This window comes from Schistocerca gregaria, chromosome 2, assembly GCF_023897955.1.
Source record: "Schistocerca gregaria isolate iqSchGreg1 chromosome 2, iqSchGreg1.2, whole genome shotgun sequence".
NCBI classification, from domain to species: Eukaryota; Metazoa; Arthropoda; class Insecta; order Orthoptera; family Acrididae; genus Schistocerca; species Schistocerca gregaria.
Genome location: NC_064921.1, coordinates 891410486 through 891437795, shown reverse-complemented (window position 1 = coordinate 891437795; position 27310 = coordinate 891410486).

The following is a 27310-nucleotide window of genomic DNA, read 5'->3' as shown; positions in this document are numbered from 1 at the left end:
ACTTGTGGATCAGTGTATTGGGTCACAAGAGAAATACTTTGAAGGTGGTGATGTAGAATAGGACCTGAAACGTAATACACTGCAGGCCATTAAAACTGCTGCACCAAGAAGAAATGCAGATGATTTACGGGTATTCATTGGAAAAATATATTATACTAGAACTGACATGTAATTACATTTTCATTCAGTTTGGGTGCATAGATCCTGTGAAATCATTACCCAGAACAACCACCTCTGGCCGTAATGACGGCCTGGATACGCCTGGGCATTGAGTCAAACAGAGCTTGGACGGCGAGTTCAGGTACAACTGTCCGTGCAGCTACAACACGATACCACAGTTCATCAAGAGTAGTGACTGGTGTATTGTGACAAGCCAGCTGCTCGGCCACCATTGAGCATTCGTTTTCAATTGGTGACAGATCTGGAGAATGTGCTGGCCAGGGCAGCATTCGAACATTTTCTGTATCCAGAAAGGCCCGTACAGGACCTGCAACATGCGGTCGTGCATTATCCTGCTGAAATGTAGAGTTTCGCAGGGATCGAATGAAAGGTAGGGCCACGGGTCGTAACACATCTGAAATATAGCGTCCACTGTTCAAAGTGCCGTCAATGCGAAAAAGAGGTGATACGCCAGTATGGCGATCACGAGTACACGCTTCCAATGTGCGTTCACCGCGATGTCGCCAAACACGAATGCGACCATCATGATGCCGTAAACAGAACCTGGATTCATCCGAAAAAATGACGTTTTGCCATTCGTGCACCCAGTTTCGTCGTTGAGTACACCATCGCAGGCGCTCCTCTCTGTGATGAAGAGTGAAGGGAAACCACAGCCATGGTCTCCGAGCTGTGAAGGGAAACCACAGCCATGGTCTCCCGAGCTGATAGTCCATGCTGCTGAAAACGTCGTCGAACTGTTCGTGTAGATTGTTGTTGTCTTGCAAACGTCCCCATCTGTTGACTCAGGTATCGAGACGTGGCTGGACGAACCGTTACAGCCATGCGGATAAGATGCCTGTCATCTCGACTGCTAATGATACGAGGCCGTTGGGATCCAGCACTGCGTTCCGTATTACCCTCCTGAACCCACCGATTCCATATTCTGCTAACAGTCATTGGATCTCGACCAACGCCAGCAGCAATGTCGCGATACGATAAACCGCAATCACGATAGGCTACAATTCGACCTTTATCAAAGTCGGAGACGTGATGGTACGCATCCTCCTTACACGAGGCATCACAACAACGTTTCACCAGGCAACGCCGGTCAACTGCGGTTTGTGTGTGAGAAATCGATTGGAAACTTTCCTGATGTAGACGTTGTAGGTGCCGCCACCGGCGCCAACCTTGTGTGAATGCTCTGAAAAGCTAATCATTTGCACATCACAGCATCTTATTCCTGTCGGTTAAATTTCGCGTGTGTAGCGCGTCAGCTTCGTGGTGTAGCAGTTTTAATGGCCAGTAGTGTATGTACGATTTCATTGGATAGATGTTACATTGGCATTTAAGTACTGGCGACGTAAGGAGGTGCGAATAAAGTGGATTATTTCGAGGTTTACGGCTGGTGGATACTTTCTCTAGGAGCAATTCATGCGTCTAAGTTCGCACCTCCACAGTCTCTCACTGCGATTACCACGTAACAGTCTAAATTGATTGATAGATTAACTATATTCTAAACAAAGTGATGTTTACTTCTTCTTTCTTGAAGGAGACGATGAAACGTCCAGCATTATAATACAGTCACAAATGATGTCGCCGCGAGTTCCGAAGTTTGCAGGCTACTGTGTATCCAGGTATCATTTTCAAGATGAAGTAATTTCGAAATGACAGAAACTGTCCCCCTTTCCAGCAGATGTATGGTAAAAACTTTTACACGGTTATACAGAGTGATTCAAAAAGAATACCACAACTTTAAAAATGTGTATTTAATGAAAGAAACATATAATAACCTTCTGTTATACGTCATTACAAAGAGTATTTAAAAAGGTTTTTTTTCACTCAAAAACAAGTTCAGAGATGTTTAATATGGCCCCCTCCAGACACTCGAGCAATATCAACCCGATACTCCAACTCGTTCCATACTCTCTGTAGCATATCAGGCGTAACAGTTTGGATAGCTGCTGTTATTTCTCGTTTCAAATCATCAATGGTGGCTGGGAGAGGTGGCCGAAACACCATATCCTTAACATACCCCCATAAGAAAAAATCGCAGGGGGTAAGATCAGGGCTTCTTGGAGGCCAGTGTTGAAGTGCTCTGTCACGGGCTGCCTGGCGGCCGATCCATCGCCTCGGGTAGTTGACGTTCAGGTAGTTAAGGACAGATAAGTGCCAATGTGATGGCGCTCCATCCTGCTGAAATATGAATTGTTGTGCTTCTTGTTCGAGCTGAGGGAACAGCTAATTCTCTAACATCTCCAGATACTGTAGTCCAGTTACAGTAGCACCTTCGAAGAAAAAGGGACCAAAAACTTTATTGGCTGAAATGGCACAGAAAACGTTCACCTTAGGCGAGTCACGTTCATACTGAGTTGTTTCCCGCGGATTCTCAGTTCCCCATATACAGACATTGTGACGGTTGACTTTCCCGTTAGTGTGGAAAGTTGCTTCATCACTAAACACAATCTTTGAAACGAAAGATTCATCTGTTTCCATTTGAGCAAGGATAAAATCACAGAAATCGATTCTTTTAATCTTATCAGCTGCAGACAGTGCTTGAACCAATTTCAGACGATAAGGTTTCATAACTAACCTTTTTCGTAGGACTCTCCATACAGTTGATTGTGGAATTTGCAGCTCTCTGCTAGCTCTGCGAGTCGATTTTCCTGGGCTGCGAACAAATGCTTGCTGGATGCGTGCTACATTTTCATCACTCGTTCTCGGCCGTCCAGGACTTTTCCCGTTGCACAAACACCCATTCTCTGTAAACTGTTTACACCAACGTTTAATACACCACCTATCAGGAGGTTTAACACCATACTTCGTTCGAAATGCACGCTGAACAACTGTCGTCAATTCACTTCTGCCGTACTCAATAACACAAAAAGCTTTCTGTTGAGCGTTCGCCATCTTAGCATCAACTGACGCTGACGCCCAGTCAACAGCACCTCAAGCGAACAAGTTTACAACTAAATGAAACTTTATAGCTCCCTTAATTCGCCGACAGATAGTGCTTAGCTCTGCCTTTTGCCGTTGCAGAGTTTTAAATTCCTTAAGTTGTGGTATTCTTTTTGAATCACCCTGTATATTGTTGTCTGACTCACAGTAATACGTCCACCCACAATAACGGACGGGTGGAGACCGGCAGCTGAAGAATCGAAAATTGGATGTCGGCTTAAGTAAACATTAGAACATTTTCCGTTTCGTACATATTTCTTTCTGGAGCGGGAATATTTATGTTGCATCTCTTCCCCGCACTGTGTTCCAATACTTATTAAATAACGTATACTTTATGGGTAAACCAAAGTAAGATTTCTCAGACTGACCCCCTACTGCACCCTGGCGTTGTCCATGATTACTGGACGGCGGTATGCAGTAGTGGCTCATTATACAAACATACATAATTAATCAAATTTCATATGGAAGTATTTGTTAAACTACTTTTTGACCTGACAGTGGATCAAATCCCTTTATTTGTGGCCAAGTTTATATCTTATTTGTCCCCTGCAAGTGTCATCATTATTATATTACAATTAATTTGCGTGAAATTTACAAAACTTGAAAGATTCAGTTTCTGAGGGTCATGACTCGACAAAAGGCATGTTTGGAACAGTCTTTTGCTCCATTACTGAGGTGTGACCCCATCCATAGTTGCCCGGCCACATCTCCACACGGTACGTGGTTTTCGTCGTGCGTGCCTTGTGTACCATCGGTGTAACTACGGAGAACAGTTCAGTCCCGGGTCTATAAATTTGTAGACGACGGCGAACTGCACGTCGTAATACTGTCCAGAGGGTAGCTCTGTAACATAAGTGTGCGTTGATGTGTGTTTGGTTAAAATGTTCGCTGCCGCGACGGAGAAGCCATTAAGCTCCGACCATGGTTATATAGACCGTGTCGTCCATCACATATTTCAGTGTCCAAAAGGTCAGCCCGTGTCATCGGCATCACGCCAAGAGCTCATCGTATTCCAGGCAAGTCCATAAATGACTTGCTTTAATTTCTCCTTCGTAGTAAACTTAGGCGTCCTATACCACAACCAATGGCACTAGAACATTTTCGTCATTGTAGGCACACGCAAGTTCAACTACTACTTCAGACGAGTGTGTATTCCTCATTCAACATGAGCTTAAAATTTGATACATGGCCAGTCTTTATTGAAGTCCCTTTTCATTTCACATATATTAAACCCCCTTTTCATATACAGTATTCCTTACATGTCTTTGCACAAGTAAGTAAAATTTTACATGTCAAATAAAGAAATTAAAAGATGACGTAAATTGCCTGATTATGACTACACATAAATGTCATTTTAATATTAGCTGACATGCGATGTCTAGCACATTTTTACTTGTATTCAACTTTGGACAAGAATCTGTGACATCGTTTTCGATGTTTCCATTAAAACTATTTAAATACGACTGAAGAACATTTACGAAGTCGTTTTCGCGTTCAAAATTTATAAGTCAACATTTCGGTGACATTTCATATTAATTCTCATCTTTAATAAATTATTTATCTTTACAACTTTTATGGTCAGCTACCACTCCCTTCCCCCCCCCCCCCCCCCCCCCCATGAACCATGGACCTTGCCGTTGGTGGGGAGGCTTGCGTGCCTCAGCGATACAGATAGCCGTACCGTAGGTGCAACCACAACGGAAGGGTATCTGTTGAGAGGCCAGACAAACGTGTGGTTCCTGAAGAGGGGCAGCAGCCTTTTTAGTAGTTGCAAGGACAACAGTCTGGATGATTGACTGATCTGGCCTTGTAACAATAACCAAAACGGCCTTGCTGTGCTGGTACTGCGAACGGCTGAAAGCAAGGGGAAACTACGGCCGTAATTTTTCCCGAGGGCATGCAGCTTTACTGTATGATTAAATGATGATGGCCTCCTCTTGGGTAAAATATTCCGGAGGTAAAATAGTCCCCCATTCGGATCTCCGGGCGGGGACTACTCAGGAGGATGTCGTTATCAGGAGAAAGAAAACTGGCGTTCTACGGATCGGAGCGTGGAATGTCAGATCCCTTAACCGGGCAGGTAGGTTAGAAAATTTAAAAAGGGAAATGGATAGGTTAAAGTTAGATATAGTGGGAATTAGTGGAGCTCGGTGGCAGGAGGAACAAGACTTCTGGTCAGGTGACTACAGGGTTATAAACACAAAATCAAATAAGGGTAATGCAGGAGTAGGTTTAATAATGAATAGGAAAATAGGAATGCGGGTAAGCTACTACAAACAGCATAGTGAACGCATTATTGTGGCCAAGATAGATACGAAGCCCACACCTACTACATTAGTACAAGTTTATATGCCAACTAGCTCCGCAGATGACGAAGATATTGAAGAAATGTGTGATGGAATAAAAGAAATTATTCAGATAGTGAAGGGATACGAAAATTTAATAGTCATGGGTGACTGCAATTCGAGTGTAGGAAAAGTGAGAGAAGGAAACGTAGTAGGTGAATATGGATTGGGGCTAAGAAATGAAAGAGGAAGCCTTGTAGAATTTTGCACAGAGCACAACTTAATCATAGCTAACACTTGGTTTCAGAATCATGAAAGGAGATTGTATACATGGAAGAACCCTGGAGATACTAAAAGGTATCAGATATACTATATAATGGTAAGACAGAGATTTAGGAACCAGGTTTTAAATTGTAAGACATTTCCAGGGGCAGATGTGGACTCTGACCACAATCTATTGGTTATGAACTGTAGATTAAAACTGAAGAAACTGCAAAAAGGTGGGAATTTAAGGAGATGGGACCTGGATAAACTAAAAGAACCAGAGGTTGTACAGAGTTTCAGAGAGAGCATAAGGGAACAATTGACAGAAATGGGGGAAAGAAATACAGTAGAAGAAGAATGGGTAGCTTTGAGGGATGAAGTAGTGAAGGCGGCAGAGGATCAAGTAGGTAAAAAGACGAGGGCTAGTAGAAATCCTTGGGTAACAGAAGAAATATTGAATTTAATTGATGAAAGGAGAAAATATAAAAATGCAGTAAATGAAGCAGGCAAAAAGGAATACAAAAGTCTCAAAAATGAGATCGACAGGAAGTGCAAAATGGCTAATTAGGGATGGCTAGAGGACAAATGTAAGGATGTAGAGGCTTATCTCACTAGGGGTAAGATAGATACTGCCTACAGGAAAATTAAAGAGACCTTTGGAGAAGAGAGAACCACTTGTATGAATATCAAGAGCTCAGATGGAAACCCAGTTCTAAGCAAAGAAGGGAATGCAGAAAGGTGGAAGGAGTATATAGAGGGCCTATACAAGGGCGATGTACTTGAGGACAATATTATGGAAACGGAAGAGAATGTAGATGAAGATGAAATGGGAGATACGATACTGCGTGAAGAGTTTGACAGAGCACTGAAAGACCTGAGTCGAAACAAGGCCCCCGGAGTAGACAACATTCCATTGGAACTACTGACGGCCTTGGGAGAGCCATTCCTGACAAAACTGTACCATCTGGTGAGCAAGATGTATGAAACAGGCGAAATACCCTCAGACTTCAAGAAGAATATAATAATTCCAATCCCAAAGAAAGCTGGTGTTGACAGATGTGAAAATTACCGAACAATCAGTTTAATAAGCCACAGCTGCAAAATACTAATGCAAATTCTTTACAAATGAATGGAAAAACTAGTAGAAGCCGACCTCGGGGAAGATCAGTTTGGATTCCGTAGAAATACTGGAACACGTGAGGCAATACTGACCTTACGACTTATCTTAGAAGAAAGATAAAGGAAAGGCAAACCTACGTTTCTAGCATTTGTAGACTTAGAGAAAGCTTTTGACAATGTTGTCTGGAATACTCTCTTTCAAATTCTAAAGGTGGCAGGGGTAAAATACAGGGAGCGAAAGACTAATTACAATTTGTACAGAAACCAGATGGCAGTTATAAGAGTTGAGGGACATGAAAGGGAAGCAGTGGTTTGGAAGGGAGTAAGACAGAGTTGCAGACTCTCCCCGATGTTATTCAATCTGTATATTGAGCAAGCAGTAAAGAAAACAAAAGAGAAATTCGGAGTAGGTATTAAAATCCATGGAGAAGAAATAAAGACTTTGAGGTTCGCCGATGACATTGTAATTCTGTCAGAGACAGCAAAGGACTTGGAAGAGCAGTTGAACGGAATGGACAGTGTCTTGAAAGGAGGATATAAGATGAACATCAACAAAAGCAAAACGAGAATAATGGAATGTAGTCGAATTAAGTCGGGTGATGCTGAGGGAATTAGATTAGGAAATGAGACACTTAAAGTAGTAAAGGAGTTTTGCTATTTGGGGAGCAAAATAACTGATGATGGTCGAAGTAGAGAGAATATAAAATGTAGACTGGCAATGGCAAGGAAAGCGTTTCTGAAGAAGAGAAATTTGTTAACATTGAGTATAGATTTAAGTGTCAGGAAGTCATTTCTGAAAGTATTTGTATGGAGTGTAGCCATGTATGGAAGTGAAACATGGACGATAAATAGTTTGGACAAGAAGAGAATAGAAGCTTTAGAAATGTGGTGTTATAGAATAATGCTGAAGATTAGATGGGTAGATCACATAACTAATGAGGAAGTACTGAATAGGATTGGGCAGAAGTGAAATTTGTGGCACAACTTGACCAGAAGACGGGATCGGTTGGTAGGACATGTTCTGAGGCATCAAGGGATCACCAATTTAGTATTGGAGGGCTGCGTGGAGGGTAAAAATCGTAGAGGGAGACCAAGAGATGAATACACTAATCAGATTCAGAAGGATGTAGGTTGCAGTAGGTACTGGGAGATGAAGAAGCTTGCACAGGATAGAGTAGCATGGAGAGCTGCATCAAACCAGTCTCAGGACTGAAGACAACAACAACAACCACTCCCTTTAACTTTTTAACACAAGACGCGATATTTGTTTACACGAATAATTTGTAAAACATGTTACATGTCAGGACTGAAAAAAAAACAATGTAAATATATGCAATCTGATGGTATGCATGAACTGCTAGCACTATCTCATTTAAGACAAGAGTTTGTAATTCCATATTGCTAACGAAAGAAATAGAGAACTTCACTCTCGCGTTTCCAATACAATCGGGCATAACTACACTTAGTCACGCCTCTCTCAGTTCTACCAGAGCGTGGTTTATGAATCTACATGGAGTTTTCGTACGGAACGGAAATAAGTATTTATCATCTCCTGCTGAAATCCATCGTTTACACATCACACAATAACTGAGCAAATTCTCTATGAACGCTTCTTTGTGTTTTGCGACAAACTATTTACTCAGTGTTTGTGGTACTATAGATAAAACTCTAATATAAGATCGTACTTAATTGCACTCAATTTATATTTTTCACTGCGGGATACATGTCTTGCGTACTATACATATACACATATTAAATACTTTGCTACGAAAGTTATATCAAAAGAAATGTTCGCGGAAGGACATTCAGATAAGCTGTGATTATGTGCAATTGTGTCTTGAACACTTGCATTCGGCGTTACTTGCATTCTTCAATGTACGGTGCGACCTCCTTTTTTTTTCAAATGTTTTTAGTTCATTATATTCTGGCTGAGTCTCAGAATGCAACTGTTTTCTGTGAGAGCGCAAATATTAACAGCTTGTCTATCGCTTCGTCTTACTTATTCCGTCTCTTCCATTTTCATACAATGAGTGCACACGAAATTAATAGGTATCTCCCTACACAGTGTCATTACCTCCTCTCGTAGGTTATACAGAGAATTATTCCTTCTTTCATGGCATACACAGATCCCCTATACTATCGGGTTGAGTTTATTTTTTATATAGCCATAATGTAGATTTTTCTGTATATATTGTAAATAGTAACCTAATGTATAGATATGTTCCCGTAGTTAGTTCATTTTCTCTCCTTCCTTGTAAATATTTCCTTATTTTAGTTCTCTTTTCTTATATTAGCTTTATTCTTATAGTGTAGACCTCGGTATTTATTTTAGTAACCTATTTATATTCATAATCTTTCGGATATATTCTACTTGGTGTACAGTTACTAATGATAGCTGAGCACCTGGCGTGTTATGCAGCGTGTTTTGCAATCGCGAATGCGCCTAAGTCACTGTCCTGCAATGCAAATTTCTACTGTGCTGAAGCGTTACCTTTAGTCATAACGCTGTATCATTTATTTCTCCCCACAACATTTACCTATTTGCGGTTGGAAGGTGCATGTATTTTAGTACTGAATTCGCATCATGGCAATTAAATTCAGATAATTACTTATTTCACAACATCCTTCTGTCTACTACTACTACTACTACTTGATCAGGCCCAGTGGACCGCACGCATCTACAAGTTTCCACCTTCACTGTATTCTGTCCATTGCTGCTATCCGCCATTCGTCCACATCTATTGACGTTTGTTTTCATGTAGTCCATCCCTCCAACGCTTCTTGGGTCTCCCTGGCGGTCTCTTTCCTAAGGTGTGAAATCCAGGAGCTTCCGAGGCCATCTGTGATCCTCCATCCGGGCCACATGGCCGGCCCACTGCATTCGTTTAGCTTTGACAGTTCCTGCTATGTTGGGCTGCTGGTATAGTTCCTCAAGCTCTTGGTTGTATCTGATCCTCCATTCCCCTGTACCTGCATCCAGAACCGGACCGAAGATCTTCCGAAGCACTTTTCTCTCAAAAACAAGGAGCTTATGGAAGTCCTGTTTTTGGATACTCCATGTCTCACAGCCATATAGAACAGCAGCCTGGATCAGGGTTTTGTACAGTCTAATCTTGAACTGTCTGGAGAGAGATTTGGACCGAAGCAGTTGTGCTAGTCTGTGGTAAGATCGGTTTCCTGCTTGTATTGGGCATTGATCTCTGCTTCACATGACGAGTTCTCAGTGAAAAGTGCCCCTAGGTATTTGAATTCTTGCACTCTCTTGTAGGAATGGTCCCCAACCTGTAGTTATTGTAGATGATCAGCAGTCTGACAATGACCACGCGTCATAACGAGGTACTCTGTCTTAGCTTCGTTTATGTTTAGCCCAAATTTGCTGGCAGCCTCCTTTAGTGCTTTGGTCATTTGCTCCAACTCCTCCTCCGACCTAGAGAGTAAACAGTTGTCGTCTGCATAGGCTAAGTATGCCAGTCTCTTTGCTTCGATTTCAATCCCTTCGTTCTCTCGGAAGGTCTCTAGTACGATCTTCTCGAGGGCAAAGTTGAACAGGATAGGGGACAACCCATCTCCTTGCCTGAGTCCTGTCACAATTTCAAATTCCTCTGTTACGCGGTTTCCCATCTTCACCTTTGCATGTGTTTCGTTCAGACCGATCTTTATCAGATTGATGAGTTTCTCTGTTATGCCAAACGCCCTTAAACAGTTGAGCAGGCTCTTGCGATGTATGCAATCATAGGCCTTCTTAAAATCAACGAATAAAATATGCAAATCTTTACCATATTTACCCAGTTTCTCAGTGAGCTGCCGGAGACTGAAGATGCGATCTACTGTTGACCGTCCTGGCCGGAAACCTCCCTGGTACTCCCCAATCACCGATTCTGCCACAGGCTGAATTCTATGTATGAGGCAATTGGACAGGATCTTATAGCAGACGTTAGCAGGGCGATTCGTCAATGTTGTCACATTTCAGTTTGTCGCCCTTCTTATGTATTGGACAAATCAGAGCTGTTTTCCATTCTCCTGGTAGTTCTTCTTTGGTCCATATTGCCTGTATCAGTCGGAGTATTTTTTCTGCAAGTTTCTCTCCTCCTGCCAGGATCATTTCAGCCTGTATTCCATCTTCACCTGGACTCTTATTCTGTTTAAGGTGTCTGATTCTGGTTTTTATCTCATCCAGGTTAGGTGGGGGATACTCTGCACCGGCTGCAATTGTGTACTGGAAATCAAACTGCAGTTCTGGTTTATCACAATTTAGCAGCTGTCGAAACTACTCTTTCCATCTCTCAGCTATGTCCCTATAGTTCGTCAGGATCTTATCACGGGAATCTTTGACAAATTTTTGCTTGGCCTGGTGACCTTTGCAGAGGTACTTCACCCTCAGAAGCATTTCCCTCGTCTGTTGTCCTCTGAAGTCTGTTTCTGCTTCAGTGATGATGTTCCTTATGTATTTCCTCTTTGCTCTTCTCAGAATTGCTTTGTAGTCTTTCGGACTTCCTCAAATTGTGCTTTGGCCTGTGCCAGATTTGTCCCATTCTTCCATTTGTTCCTGCCTTCCTTTCTCCTTTCCAGGGCATCAGCACATTCCTTTCCAAACCAGATCTTCTTGCCCACTGGGTTTCCCATGAGTGTTTTCTTTGCTGTATCCCTAACTGAGCTCTGGATGTTTCCCCACATTAGTTCGAGGTCCTGATTCGTGTCCACTTCACTGAGTGCTTCAAAGCGGTTACTCAGTTGCAACTGGTATCTGGTCTTCGTTGCCTCATCTTTCAGTTTCTCCACATGGTACCTTTCCACTCTTTTTAACTTAGGCCCCGTTCTTCCTTTACACTGTATGTTTAAATGGCCTCTGACCAGGAAATGATCACTCCCACCTTCGGCACGCCGCGCTGTCTTAACGCCTAACACCCATCTCTTGGCTCTGAGATCAACGGCAACTTGGTCTATTTGATTTAAAGATCTCCCATCTGGTGATACCCAGGTACCTTTATGTATGTTTTTCCGCTGGAAGTTTGTACTGTAGATGAACAACCCTAATGATGTAGCGAAGCTGATGAACCTAACTCCATTGTCATTGCTTAGGTTGTATAGACTGTGCCTACCTGTTGTGTCTTGGAATATTTGTTCTTTCCCAACCTTGGCATACATATCACCAAGGAGGATCCTCAGGTGTCCAATTGGTATAGCGCCCATCACTGCCTCTAGCTGTGCATAGAAGTCGTCTTTCACTTCACATTCGCTCTCATTCGTGGGAGCATGACCGCTCACAAAAGTCGCCTTAATATGCTTTACTTCCAGAGTTAGAACAGGTATTCTTGGGTTGACTGAAGCGAATTCTGAAACATTTGTGGCCAACGTCTTACTGACGCAGAAACCAGTGCCTCACAGATGACCTCGTTCACAGGCTCCATACAGAATTGTACAGTTTTCAACATCAATGCTCCCACCGGATTTCTTGCAGTTCAACTAGGTCTAGTTCGTACCTCTGAATTACCTTGACCTCACTGATTGCAGCTCCTGTCTTGAACAGACTCCTTACATTCCACGTTCCAAATTCTATACCGTTTCTTTGCCATTGACGTCGTCTATGTTTGTCAGTAATGTTCCGAGGCTTACTTGTAGTCTTGAAAGCATGTTTAATTTTTTACGGAGAGAGGGTGCTGGCCTCCCGTCCAACCTGCGGTGTTACCCTCACAGCTCACAGGACTGCTGGCTTTTCTTAAGGGATGGGCTCCCCTCAGGAGTTGGGTTATAATTAGGAATAAGAAAATTGGAAGACTACCTCGGGCCTCGAAACCTAATACCGTTGGGGTCGAAAAAGCGAGAGTTGACCAAGGGAGGCCGACAGGGAAGGAGAAAGAAGGAGTCTGACACAAGTAAGTGGAAGCAATGTGAGACTCAGCTCGGGTCCCCGCGGTCGCCACCCGCGTACTTCTAGCTGAAGCCCCTGGTTCTGTCAGTGAACAAAATCTTAAATAATTAATGACTTACCTTATTTCTTCTTACACACACACACACACACACACACACACACACACACACACACACACACACACACACATACACACGCACGCGTACATAACAAGAGAGTAACTTACCGTAAAACTAAGTGAACATCTTTCATAATTTGTAGTGAAATATTTTCACTATACTTAAGCATAGTAACTTCATGAGTTGCTTTAACTCTTATCAAACTCATTCAGCGTAAAATTTCTTTACACTGAATAAGAGAACTTCTCCTTTCCACTTATAGGTTAAGCTAGTCTTTATGATCCTGGATGACGGACTTTGTAATTACAAATGGGCCAGTGTATAAGAGTTGCCATTTGATGTTAAGTTTGGTTGTCTTTGGGTGCAATAGCAGCAACACTTCTCGTCCTATATGGTATTGTGCAGAGCGCCCTAGTCTTTTGTCGTAAGGCTTTTTTCTTTGCTCGACCTTTTCTCCTAGATTAATCAAGGATTGGGGTATTTTTTCTTCAAATAATGTATCTCCCTTGGGTACTTCATGCAGTGATTTTTCCCACTCGTCAATTTCTCGTTTCTTAAACATTAATTCAGTCGGTGTAAAACCTGTTGATGTATGTACCAAGTTTTTAATGATTTGCTGAAATAGCGATACTAACTAGATCCATGGTTCTGTGGTGTGTAGCAGTGTATAAATCTATTAAATTCCTTAAACACCCTTTCTATGGGCCTTGCTTCGGGGTTGCATCGTGATACCAATGTATTGTACGTCATTTGTGGTCGTGCATTCCTTCCAGCTGTTAACTGTGAAGTTTGATGCATTGTCAGCTAATAGTATCTGCGGCCTGCCTACTCTCGAGAGATAATCGTCTGTAATTCTTCTAATAATAGAACCGGTGGTCGCTGACATCAAGGCATACAACTTAACGTAATTGAAAAAATTATCATATAAGGCAATCACGGAGGTTGCCCGGAGAGTAATGGACCGCATCGTTTTTTTTTTATAAACCGAAAATAATGCTACAAATGCGAAACGTTACGTATGTATTATTTGAAGCCTCCTGAGTGAGTGTGCCAAGTTTCCGTCACTTTCGACAGACAGCGTAGCTGCAGGCCAGTTTCAAAACGGCGTCTGTAGGTGATGTACGTTACAAGCGACGTAACATCATTTAATTTCTCACTGTAGAGAAACTAACTGTGGGCAATATTCACAAATGCTTGTGCGAAGTCTATGGAGCATCTGCTGTCGCCAGAAGTAGGGTTAGTCGCTGGGCACAGAGGGTGAGGTCATCAGAAGGCGGCTCGGTGGAGCTCCACGATTTGCAGCGGTTGGGGAGACCATCCACAGCTGTCACACCTTACGTGTTCCAGAGAGCTTATTTTTGGGCCATTAGAGGATGCCATTCGTGGGACACATTTTGAGGATGATAAGGAAGTGATTCACACAGTGAAGCACTGCTTCCGTCACCAGGACAAGGGTTGGTACCGACAGAGCATAAATGCCATTGTTATGTGCTGAAAGGGGGTTATAGAACGAGATGGAGATTACGTGGAAACATAGGGTGTGTAGATAAAACACCATTCTTTCATTCATGTAATTCTCATTATGTTCTATAAGGAATTACTGGAAAAAAAAAGTGATGTGCAATACTTCTGAGCAACCATCGCACAATTAACACCCCCTTTTACTTTTAGATAAGGACCAGCAGTAGCCAATGATACTGATTCTAGAGGTTTTGTGGGAACTATCGGATGCAGTTCAATTAATTTTGATGTATTTGAGTGTTTGGTCTTATGACAAGTAATACATTTTCGAATTACTTTGAGAATTTGGCGCCGCGTTTTGGGAGACTAGCTGTGTTTGTAGAAACACCACAATGACCGCACACTTTCTAAATGTAACGCACCGCCGTTCTTGGTTAGATCTGCGTCAGTGAAACAGTACTCCTTTACAAATAGCGTACATTTTTAAAGTTATCATTATCGTTTCCTTCACATAGTTTGAGTCTTACTCTCGTCTAGTGTTGATCTTCCTCTTACAATAGCTTCAAGCCATTGGCCGCTTTTACATAAAAGCGTTGGCGTGTTTTGTCTTGCATAAGTAGGACGCGGATTTCAGAATTCTGTTCGGTGAGTTCTAAAAATTCATTTAGCCTTTGTCGTAGCCACGACAAGGCGTTATTAATTATGTTTTGTTTACCTTTGATGTACACAACATCGAGACTGAATTCCTGCAAGTGAAGATACCATCTGGCTATTCTTCTGTGAAGTAAATTGCACATCAAGAGAAAAGAAAGCGCTTGTTGTTCACAGAAGACTTTGGTGTGTTTTCCCTGCAACTGATAAAAAGTACTGGCACCGCAAGGAGGTGCGAATAATGTGGATTATTTCGAGGTGGGTGGCTGGCGAATACTTTCACCAGCAACATTTCACGCATCTAAGTTCTCACCTCGTTACGATTACTAATGTAACAATCTACATAGATTTATACACTCCTGGAAACGGAAAAAAGAACACATGGATACCGGTGTGTCAGACCCACCATACTTGCTCCGGACACTGCGAGAGGGCTGTACAAGCAATCATCACACGCACGGCACAGCGGACACACCAGGAACCGCGGTGTTGGCCGTCGAATGGCGCTAGCTGCGCAGCATTTGTGCACCGCCGCCGTCAGTGTCAGCCAGTTTGCCGTGGCATACGGAGCTCCATCGCAGTCTTTAACACTGGTAACATGCCGCGACAGCGTGGACGTGAACCGTATGTGCAGTTGACGGACTTTGAGCGAGGGCGTATAGTGGGCATGCGGGAGGCCGGGTGGACGTACCGCCGAATTGCTCAACACGTGGGGCGTGAGGTCTCCACAGTACATCGATGTTGTCGCCAGTGGTCGGCGGAAGGTGCACGTGCCCGTCGACCTGGGACCGGACCGCAGCGACGCACGGATGCACGCCAAGACCGTAGGATCCTACGCAGTGCCATAGGGGACCGCACCGCCACTTCCCAGCAAATTAGGGACACTGTTGCTCCTGGGGTATCGGCAAGGACCATTCGCAACCGTCTCCATGAAGCTGGCCTACGGTCCCGCACACCGTTAGGCCGTCTTCCGCTCACGCCCCAACATCGTGCAGCCCGCGTCCAGTGGTGTCGCGACAGGCGTGAATGGAGGGACGAATGGTGACGTGTCGTCTTCAGCGATGAGAGTCGCTTCTGCCTTGGTGCCAATGATGGTCGTATGCGTGTTTGGCGCCGTGCAGGTGAGTGCCACAATCAGGACTGCATACGACCGAGGCACACAGGGCCAACACCCGGCATCATGGTGTGGGGAGCGATCTCTTACACTGGCCGTACACCTCTGGTGATCGTCGAGGGGACACTAATAGTGCACGGTACATCCAAACCGTCATCGAACCCATCGTTCTACCATTCCTAGACCGGCAAGGGAACATGCTGTTCCAACAGGACGATGCACGTCCGCATGTATCCCGTGCCACCCAAAGTGCTCTAGAAGGTGTAAGTCAACTACCCTGGCCAGCAAGATCTCCGGATCTGTCCCCCATTGAGCATGTTTGGGACTGGATGAAGCGTCGTCTCACGCGGTCTGCACGTCCAGCACGAACGCTGGTCCAACTGAGGCGCCAGGTGGAAATGGCATGGCAAGCCGTTCCACAGGACTACATCCAGCATCTCTACGATCGTCTCCATGGGAGAATAGCAGCCTGCATTGCTGCGAAAGGTGGATATTCACTGTACTAGTGCCGACATTGTGCATGCTTTGTTGCCTGTGTCTATGTGCCTGTGGTTCTGTCAGTGTGATCATGTGATGTATCTGACCCCAGGAATGTGTCAATAAAGTTTCCCCTTCCTGGGACAATGAATTCACGGTGTTCTTATTTCAATTTCCAGGAGTGTATGTTGAGACATCAGGGAATGACTTCCATGGAACTAGAGGAAGCTGTAGAGGGCAATGTGTTACAATTTTGTTTTTGAATATAAACTTTATTGTCAATACAATCTGAAAGGAACATATACTACAATGAAGAGCCGTCCATTGAGATTTGTTCTAACTCATCACATGCTCAATATTTCCACCATTTCGTTCCCTAACTTCCTTCAAACGAACACTGAAGTTAGTGATTACCCTACGTCACATGTCTTCCGTAATTTCACTGCAAGCCTGAAGAATAAGTCTTCTGAGCTCCATTAAATCACGTGGACGTTTCGGGATGTTTTTTTCCTTTAGGTACCCCCAAAGAAAAAAGTCACAATGATTGAGGTCTGGACTATTGGGGGGCCATTTTTGTCCGGCAATGAAGCGACCTGTGTGAAAACTCCAACACAGTGTTTGCAGTATGTGGCCTTGCTCCATCTTGCATGAACCACCGCGTGTTGAAGGGCAAGGCAGTACCAAGAAGCTGTGGAATGAAGCTATTGCGAACCATGCTCAAATAACGCTTGCTGTTCACAGTTTCTTCAAATAAAATGATTCCAATAAGTCCGTGACTGGAAATTGCTGCCCACGCTTTAATCCTCGGAGCATAATGTTGTCATAAAGAACTTGTGGGTTTTCAGTGGCCCAAAAGTGTACATTTTGTTTGTTAACCACACCGTCTAAATGAAAATGCGCCTCGTCTGAAAACCAAACATTGTTGATAGTTTCTTCCCTATCCTCCGCCCACTGAGCAAACAGTAGTCTCTGCTGCTTGTGTTTTTCAGTGAGCTTCAGGTCATCTTGTATGGGTTCATATGGAGGTCACTTTTAAGAATGCGTTGAACGAAGCGTCTCAATATTCACAGTTGCACTGCTGCCTTTCTACTCGATTTCCTGGGACTTCTCTGTACAGCAACTCGTACCGCTTCAATATTCTCCGTCGACAACCAGGCTTAGGCTGAGGTCGCTTCGCTTCCAATACTGTTCCTTCCTGTACAGATTTATCGTACAACCTGTGGATGGTCTTCTGGCAAGGGACCCACCCATCGTGCGTTAAACTGTTGCCGAAAACGCCTCTGGGTCACAATAAGGCTTTTCGTTTCATGAAAAAGTAACACAATTGCCGATCGTTGCTGTGTCATCAGCCTTCCATTGTCAGCCATTGCTGCTTACTAGTCTCCTAGCGGCAGTATCGTGAACTACACGTCATTCCGTAACTCATGTGTTTTTCCAAGCTCTGCTGGTACTGCTGTAGGCATCCCAACGGGATATCTAACGTGCGTCGTAAACTGTGAAAGAAACAATTGGTAACACATTTCGTGAGCCACCCTGTAGTAGAGGAAGACAGAGATTGGAACCAGAAAATAAATGAGGACTTAGGTTATAAGTGCTACTCTGAGATGAAGAGGTTGGCAAAGGAGAAGAATTTTTGGCGGGCAGCACCAGTCAGAAGACTAACGACTAAAAACAAAACAAAAAAATATTGTGGTAAATAATGGTCCTATAACGCTCCCTTGCGGTATATCCTAAGCTACCTTTGAGAATGACAGATTGTGTTCTGTTTGCTAGAAACTCTTCAGCCCAGTCATACAGCTGGCTTGATATTCCATATGTTCGTATTTTGTTCACTAGACAGCAGTGCGGAACGTTATCGTATTCCTTCCGGTACGTCAAGGAACACTGGAGCCGCTGTCTATTGCTTCCCGCGTCTCGTAGACGAACAGAGCGAGCTAGGTTCCACACGATCGTTGTTTTGGGAACGCAACGACCGTGTGAAACCCAGATGGTTCCGTCGCTTCTCCCGGGCACAGGCTGCTCGCCGACAGAGAGGCGCGGCGTCAAATTGACGGCCAGTGAGGCTTAACCAGCCGCCGCGGCCAACTCTCTTGATTGCAGTGACGAGTCATTTGCATTCTAATGATTAATTTAGCGGTGGCTGCCATAGGCGCGCCATAAACGCCACCGATACCGGCCGTGCCCGGCGAGCCAGTTCGGAAAATCGCAGCAATATGCGGTTAAAAAAACAGCTGACAACGGCAATCAGTGCTGCCTGTTTTACATAAATACAAATAGCCGCAGCACCAAAGAGGCGATGAATATAAAAGTGGCTAACGCACAGTTTTTCTGAACTGTGCGTCACTGCATGTTCTGGACCTGTAACGCCGTCGTCTTCTGGCGACAGTTGTCATTAACTGGTAGTATATATCAAAAGCAATGCGTAACAACGTTGTGAGCCAATAATAAAAACAAATGCGTCTATCTTTACACATACTATAGTGGCCAAGCATACTATTGAGTGATACTTTACATTTTTTTAACATTTTTCTGTGATAGGCCTATCAGATTCCAAACAGATTCACGTTGAGTTCTTTTCTCATTGTCCGCGTTTCACGTGGACGGAACACTGTGTTCTCAAATTAGTTGAAAACAAAATTTTCCTCAGTTCCTCAACATTATTTCTGATACCAATAGATCGAGTTGAAGATTCCTCCGCTTGCCTCTGCCTTTTTCTGGCATCTTCCTCGCTTCCGTCATCGTATATAATCTTACATCCTAGATAACTTAAGCTTTTCAATGGTTTCTGCCGTTACTTCTCCGTTTGCCCCGCTTACACTGTTCTCACACTTCGCATAGATTATCTTTGCTTTGCTTTCCCTGGACATAAGTTCTGTGTTGGCTACGCCCCCTAACATAATTAGCACTTTTCTACGTTTTACGTGCTTTCAGTCACCTCCGAACCTTTAAATCGCAAAATTTGTGCTCCACAGATTTTATAAGTGAAATTATCATTTATAACTATCACAGTCTGCTGGCCGTGATGACCGAGCGGTTCTAGGCGCTTCAGTCCGGAACCGCGCGACTGCTACGGTCGCAGGTTCGAACCCTGCGCGGGTATTGATGTGTGAGATACCCTTAGGTTAGTTAGGTTCAATTAGTTCTATGTTCTAGGGGACTGATGACCTCAGATGTTGAGTCCCATAGTGCTCAGAGCCATTTGAACCATTTCCTGAAGTCTTTTGTTGTCCTGTACTTAGTGTAATTACTGCCACATATTAATATTAAATTTTGCCATACAACTAGCTTGAGAATTATAAAGATTTTAGCATCTTTGGTCAAGCCTGCCAGGTGGCCGAGCGGCTCTAGGCGCTATAGTCTGGAACCGCGCGACCGCTACGGCCGCAGGTTCGAATACTGCCTCGGGCATGGATGTGTTTTATGCCCTTAGGTTAGTTAGGTTTAAGTAGTTCTAAGTTCTATGGAACTGATGACCTCAGATGTTAAGTCCCATAGTGCTCAGAGCCATTTGAGCCATCTTTGGTCATTATACACACAAATGTCACTTAACAACGGTACCTATTTTGCTCCATTTTTGATGCAATTCTCTTTCTGTGCATTTCATTTCAATCTTCTTCTACACGAAGGTCAAGCTTAGTTTCGGTTGGGTGCTAGCTCGACTTCTTAGTACAGAGTTGATTTGCACCTTTTCATTCGGATTTGCCTTCTGTAGATACTGTGGAGTGTCTCCATTCCTCTCGGAGTTTGGAAATGTCTGACCATCGTGCCAGATGAGAGTCAGCCATTCCTCGCGTGTCTGTCTGGCTTCTTTAGAGGCGGCCTTCGTGTTTTAAACCATATGTGATTCAGTTGCTGCAATTACTTCATGATTGTCACAAACAAAAAGTTGTAGGGTTTTGTGAATTCCTTCTGAACGTGGAGATCGAAAATGAAAATTTCCTTTCACGTTAAGTGCTCAGTGATGAGGCTCGTTCAGTTTAATTGGAAAAGTGAACCGCCGAAATGTAAGAATATGGGGAACACTGCAGCCGCGTGGCACAGCTGAGCACGCGAGAGACTCTCCATATCTTCATCCGTTTTGCGTCTTAGAAGATTTTGAATAATGCAGATAGCGGCGCTGGGAATTCGTTCCCGCTGTGGCTAGTGGAAACTTCGGCTTTTCTTGCTTAGCAGCTTATTGAGACTTGGCCGGGAAGAACCGAGCGATCTGAAATAACCCACTCCGACTGGGTAAGTGCTGAGAAGTGAAATTGCCGAAGTCACTTAAAAGCACGAGAAACATCCCAAAAAGCTGGATCGCTACCGATGGATTTGGCAGTTCTTTTCTTCCATACCTGGGGTATCACTAGCGTAATGAATAATACAGTACATCAGAGTAACTGCATATATATACACTTGTGAGAATAATGCCATGCTCGGCACTGTAGTTACGTTGGTTGTATTCTGAATCGATGCTGAGGTGAACTCTGAAGTGAGGCTTCGTCATTGCCAGCGTAGCACAAAAGGAATAAGTAACAAGTGCGCGTCTCGATGTACGCGCAGTCAGCTTATTTATTTATTTATTTATTTATTTATTCAAACTGATCAGACTAGGGCCATCAGGCCCTCTCTTACATCGGACAAGTGTTTCATACATGCAGTATTTCACACATCAGAGTTACATCATGACAATAGTTTAAATGAGAAAATTAGATTACTCTAGTGACAATATGAATGCAGAGTAGTGACTAAGACCTAATAAAGTAAATGCGGCAGTATTTTTACAACAGGTGCTATACATACAGATTATGATAAAAGCAATAATAATAACAGTAAAAAAATCAAATAATAATGAAAACATGACTAAGACCTAATAAAGTAAATTCTGGCAGTATTTTACAACAGGTGCTATACATACAGATCATGATACAAGCAATAATAATAACAAAAAAAAACAAATAATAATGATAAACATGAGAAAAATTGGCAATAGTAATGAAGATTTGTGCAGATGTACATTAATATCTTGGTGTGTAAAGTAGATGTTTACTGGTATAGCGAGTTTTGGGGAAGGGAGATTTAAGGAGGGGGAAAGAGGGAAGTAATGAGGTGAAGTGCATTCATGTACAGAGGAAGGCATTACTGTTGCTTAAGTAGATACATCATTAACTGTTTTTTTGAAGCCGGACATGTTTTTAAGTTTTCTAACATAACGAGGGAGGTTATTCCATAGTCGGTTTCTGCTACTGTAAAGGACTTGGAGAAGGTGACTGAGCAATGCAGTGGAACAGAGAGGATCTTATTATAATGGGAACGTGTTTTTCTGTCATGTTGTTCCGACATGAGCGTTAGGGACGAGGAGAGATATGAGGGACAGTGTACATTTATAAGGCAGTGTATGGAAATGTCTGCGTTTGTCTGCACGCAGCCAAGACAATTTTGCATATGCTGGTGAAATGTGATCAAAAAGTCGAACGTCACAAATATATCGGACGCAGGCATTCATGACCAGTTCTAGACGTCGCAAATTTTCCTAAGAGAGGCCTTGTAGAGGCCTGTAGTCAATGATTGGGAGTATAAGCGTTTGTACTAATTTCTTTTTCAGATTGAAAGGGAAGAGTTTTTTATATTTTTGTAGAACATGAAGGGATGCTGATGCTTTTCTGCACACTGCAGTTACGTGCTCTGTCCAATTTAGATTTTCATCAATTATTACTCCCAAACTCTTTGCTGAGGGAGAGAAGTTAATATTTGTTCCATCCGATGTTTTGGGCTAATGAGCTTAGAGTGACCAACAAGTACCACTTGGGTTTTAGATGGTTTAGTTTTAGACCTATGTCCTGTGCCCATTTTGACAGTGCATCGAGGTCGGTATTTAAATTTTCAATAGCTTTCTTGTGATTGCTTGGTTTCGCACTTAGATACAACTGAAGGTCATCAGCACACATATGATATTTGCAATAGGTCAGAACCGATGACACATCATTGACATACAGAGAGAAGAGTATAGGACCTAACACTCAGCCTTGGGGAACGCCCGAGACTAACTGCCGCCATTGTGATTTTATATTCCCAGACAGGACGCGTTGTTGACGAGACGTCATGTATGAGCGAAACCATTGCACTGCACTTGGTGAGAAATTTAGACCGCTAGGTTTGACTAGTAAGATGTCGAAGTCGACAGTATCAAATGCTTTGCTGAAATCTAAGAAGCATGTACTTGGCTCTAGACGTAAGGCGCCGTGCACTGTCTTATTGGACGTCGTCATTGTGTATATTGTTCACGAGGGTACTGAGCGCTAAAGTTTGAAAACGAATAAGACGCGAAGAAATTGTCTACCTTAATAGTGTTGGAGACTCAGTGTTTTCGGGTACTGTCTAACGACACTGTATCTCAGCTTATGGCTTCTTGCTACAAATACTGCAATTGTTCTTGAAGCAATTGTTAGATTGGTGTCCCACGTGAGACTTTTATATACACTTGGATTGTAGACACATTTTTTTTTTACTTAGCTGTTTTCTAATCACAACCGTCTTTAGCGTGTGTTGCTAATCTAACAGGGGGATGCTCCGACGGTGGGATCGCAGATCTACTTCAGACTTTGTAGGCTACACGTTTAGTGGGCCATTAAAACAACAAAGGTAGTAAGGTGCACTACTCCGGCAATTTCGAAAATTTGGAAATTTTTGGTAAGGACTGTGGGACCAAACTACTGAGGTCATCGGTTCCTAGGCTTACACGCTACTGAATCTAACTTAAACTAACTTACGTTGAGGACAACACACACACCCATGCCCGAGGGAGAACTCGAAACTCCGACGGAAGGACCCGCGCGAACCGTGTCAAGGCAATTCCGAGAAAATCCAAAGAGAAGTTTTACGCTTCTATTACGTATCTGCATCTGTAGTGCGTAGGCGCTGGACGGTGGAGTTCATGCCGGTCCAGTGGTAGCCAGCACGGTAGCTCAGCGTGTTCGGTCAGAGGGACGATTGCCCTCTGCAATAAAAATACTGAGTAAAGGAATCAACGATGAACTTGAACGGATGTCATGTGACGTCCGCCCAGACCAAACGAAACGAATAACACACAACAAAAATTACCAAAATTTAAAAAAAACGTGGTTAGCTTTCGAGATTCATAAGACGACCGTGAAACATGCGACGGTGTGATTCCATCTCAAGCTTAATTCTGAATCTATGTTTTTTCATCAATGGTCATAACATTTAATTTATATGACATTTGAGAGGTAATATACACACATCAAAAATGTTTTGCATCACCCCTGTTCCCAGAACTCCTGAAGATAAACGTTGACTGTGGATATTGTATCGCTGTTCAGAGATGTCACTAAACCCGCCCAAAAATGTAAACGACCACACATGAGCAGCGCCTATTAGACGGAGGGGGTCTGGCTGCCGATCAGTTCCAGTCATTCGACCAGTAAGGAGGTACACTGCTCATGTTGTCTGTAGTTCAACCATGCCTAGACGGTCAACACCGCGATTCGACCGCGTCCGCATTGTTGCTTTGTGCCAGGAAGGGCTCTCAACAAGGGAATAGTCCAGGCATCTCGGAGTGCATCAAAGCGATGTGGTTCGGACGGGAAGGACATACAGAGAGATAGGAACTGTAGATGACATGCCTCGCTCAGGCCGCCCAAGGGCTAATACTGCAGTGGATGGCCGCTACCTACGGATTATGGCAGGGAGGAACCCTGACAGCAACGCCACCATGTTGAATAACGCTTTTCGTGCAGCTGTACGACATCGTGTTACAACTCAAACTTGACGCAATAGGCTACAAGATGCGCAACTTCACTCCCGATGTCCATGGCGAGGCCCATCTTTGCAACCAAGACACCATGTAGCGCGGTACAGTGGGGCCAACAACATGCCGAAATGGATCGCTCAGGATTGGCAACACGTTCTCTTCACCGATGAGTGTCGCATAGACCTTCAACCAGACAATCGTCGGAGTCGTGTTTGGAGGCAACTCGGTCAGGCTGAACGCCTCAGGCACACTTTTCAGCGATTGCAGCAAGGTGGAGGTTCCCTGTTGTTTTGGAGTGGCTTTACGTGGGGCCGACGTACGCCGTTGGTGGTTATGGAAGACGCCGTAACGGCTGCACGATATGTGAATGCCAGCCTTCGACCGATAGTACAACCATATCGGCAGTATATTGGCAAGGCATCCGTTTTCATGGATGACAATTCGCGCCCCCATTGTGCACATCTTGTGAATGGCTTCTTTCAGGGTAACGACATCGCTCGATTAGAGTGGCTAGCGTGTTCTCTAGACATGAACCCTATCGAGCATTCCTGGCATAGACTGAAAAGGACTTTTTATGGACGACGTGACCCACCAACCACTCTGAAAGATCTACGCCGAATGGCCGTTGAGGAGTGAGACAATCTGGACCGATAGTGCCTTGATGAACTTGTGGATAGTATGCCACGACGAATACATACATGCATCAATGCAAGAGGACGTGCTACTGGGTATTAGAGGTACCGGTGTATACAGCAATCTGGACCACCACCTCTGAAGGTCCCGCTGTATCATAGTACAACATGCAATGTGTGGTTTTCATCAGCAATAAAAAGGGCGGAAATGATATTTATGTTGATCTCTATTCCAATTTTCTGCACAGGCTCTCGGAACCGAGGCGATACAAAACTTTTTTTGATGCGTGTGATTTTCAAAAAAAATCACGTGTATCTGCATGAAGTTTTGTGAATTTCATGTTATTTGACAACTTAAAATTTTTATTTAAATTTTATAATTAGAACAAACGTATTTGTAACTGCCTAAAAGTAAACGAAGAAATACATAGAGTTTTCCTGAAAATGTATGCCTGTCGTGATCTGCGAAATCCCTCACACACGCGGTCCGGTAAGGTACACGGAACTACTTTGCTTCGAGCTGCAGACACAGAGGCAGGCCGCATCTGGCTGTTAACCTGCGTAACGGTGAGACGTTGTTGATGCAGCAAGAGCGAATAGTGTAGTCTGACATTTTTTGAATATCACAGAATTTACACTTATACTACAAAAATGAATGTAACTCCCTGCAGCGGGACTCGAACTTGCGCCTCGTCCCCAAACGTCTCACAAGATGCGAACGCTAGCCACTTTTAAAAAAATTCAGACTTTTCTTTAATCTCATTTTGTTCGTTTTTTGTCGTTGCACTTGTTCGAGGCGAACGTCGCATGACACCCGTTCAAATTCACCGTTGATCCAGTTGCTCACTTTTTTTTTTCTTACTGCAGAGGGCAATTAGCCGTGACCGAACACGCTGAGCTACCGTGCCGGCTACCACTTGGTCACAATGACTTCTCAAGGCCGGCATCTTCGCGCAGATACCCCAGTTACGAAAAAGATTCGTAAAACTTCTCTTGCGATTTCCTCGGAATTGCCTGAATAGCGCACCTCACTACTGGTATGTCATGTTGTTTTAATGGCCTATTAAAAGTGCGCAGAGTCTGAAGTCAGTCCGTGATCCCGATGTCGTGGTCTCTCATTGTGAGTAAAGATGATGTACACAGCGTTAACTACTATTTGTGCATGTACCATAACACTCATCTTCATTACGGCGCCATTTTTTCCCTATTTATTCAGGAGTAGCCATTGCCAGTACTTCATAAAAAATACATACAATATGTTTACTTGAATCTGCTGATTTATGTTAAGCTTACTCTGGGTGCATACATTATTGAATTATTGTAGTGCCCTTTCTAACACTGTGTTGTTTCAGGTGTACTATGGAATTTTGTATACTGTATGAAGGACTTGGAAACCGAACGGACGAGTATTTGCATCGGACGAGTTGTGAAAGTCACCTCAATTCAATCAAATTGTTTGCTGCCGGATCAGTAATTGGTTGAAGAGCTGTCTAATAATCTTAGGCTGCTGCTGGTTTGAATAATCGTGTTTCAGCATTATAATTTGTTCTTATGTGATGTTTCATGATGAAAAGCAATTTTATTTGGTGAGCTTTGAAAATTTTAATAAATCTGTTTTATGTAATGTATCTGTCACTCAACCAATCGTTCCACCCTTTTCCTAATCTATGAGTCCCAATGCTTCTGCACAGTATGCAGAAGATTGAAACAGATTATTTCCTTGACGTACACGGCACTGTAACTAATGCTCTCCTATGAGCGAATTTTCGCCGGAATAGGAAGTCCTCGGTGTGAGGTCCAGTCCACTCGTCACATATAGGGTGCCTAAGGGATGCTGCGCTCTCGGAATGCTATACAACAATTCAAGCACATAACATTAGTAGTTTTTGTCCCAATTAAGAAGAATGACAATACTTAACTTGTATTTACAATGGTGTCGCAAGCGATGGGCGACATGCAAACAGTAATGTTCTTCGCTATAGACAATGTCCAAACAAGGAGATCACTACTAACTGTTCTCGTGGCAGTCTCTGTTAGGCCGTGCTAATACTCTGTGAATACTGTCCACTAATGTCAGGCGGAGGCTGGCAGGAGCGGCGTTTATATTCTATTCGGCTAGATGCCGCCCCTATCGTGGGGCGGTCTTAATCAGCGCACCATTGGCCGACGTCGTTTCACCGTGCGACGGGTCAGGCTCTTATCGCGCAGTTTCCTTTCCCTGAAAGAAAATCCACCTACCTCGTTTCTTAGATAGTTGCTGCACTCGCCTCTCCTGATAGCAGCTACTGGAAAAATTGCAGAAAAGCAGTGTTGAAGAAACTGCAATTTAATAGCCGCTCACCGGAGGCCGCGATACATGTTTGCTGAAATACAATCTATGAGCAATCTTCCTAAATAAATTGAGTTATTGGAATGGTAGTAATTGTTTACTCAAACGAGAACGCGAAGTTGGTAA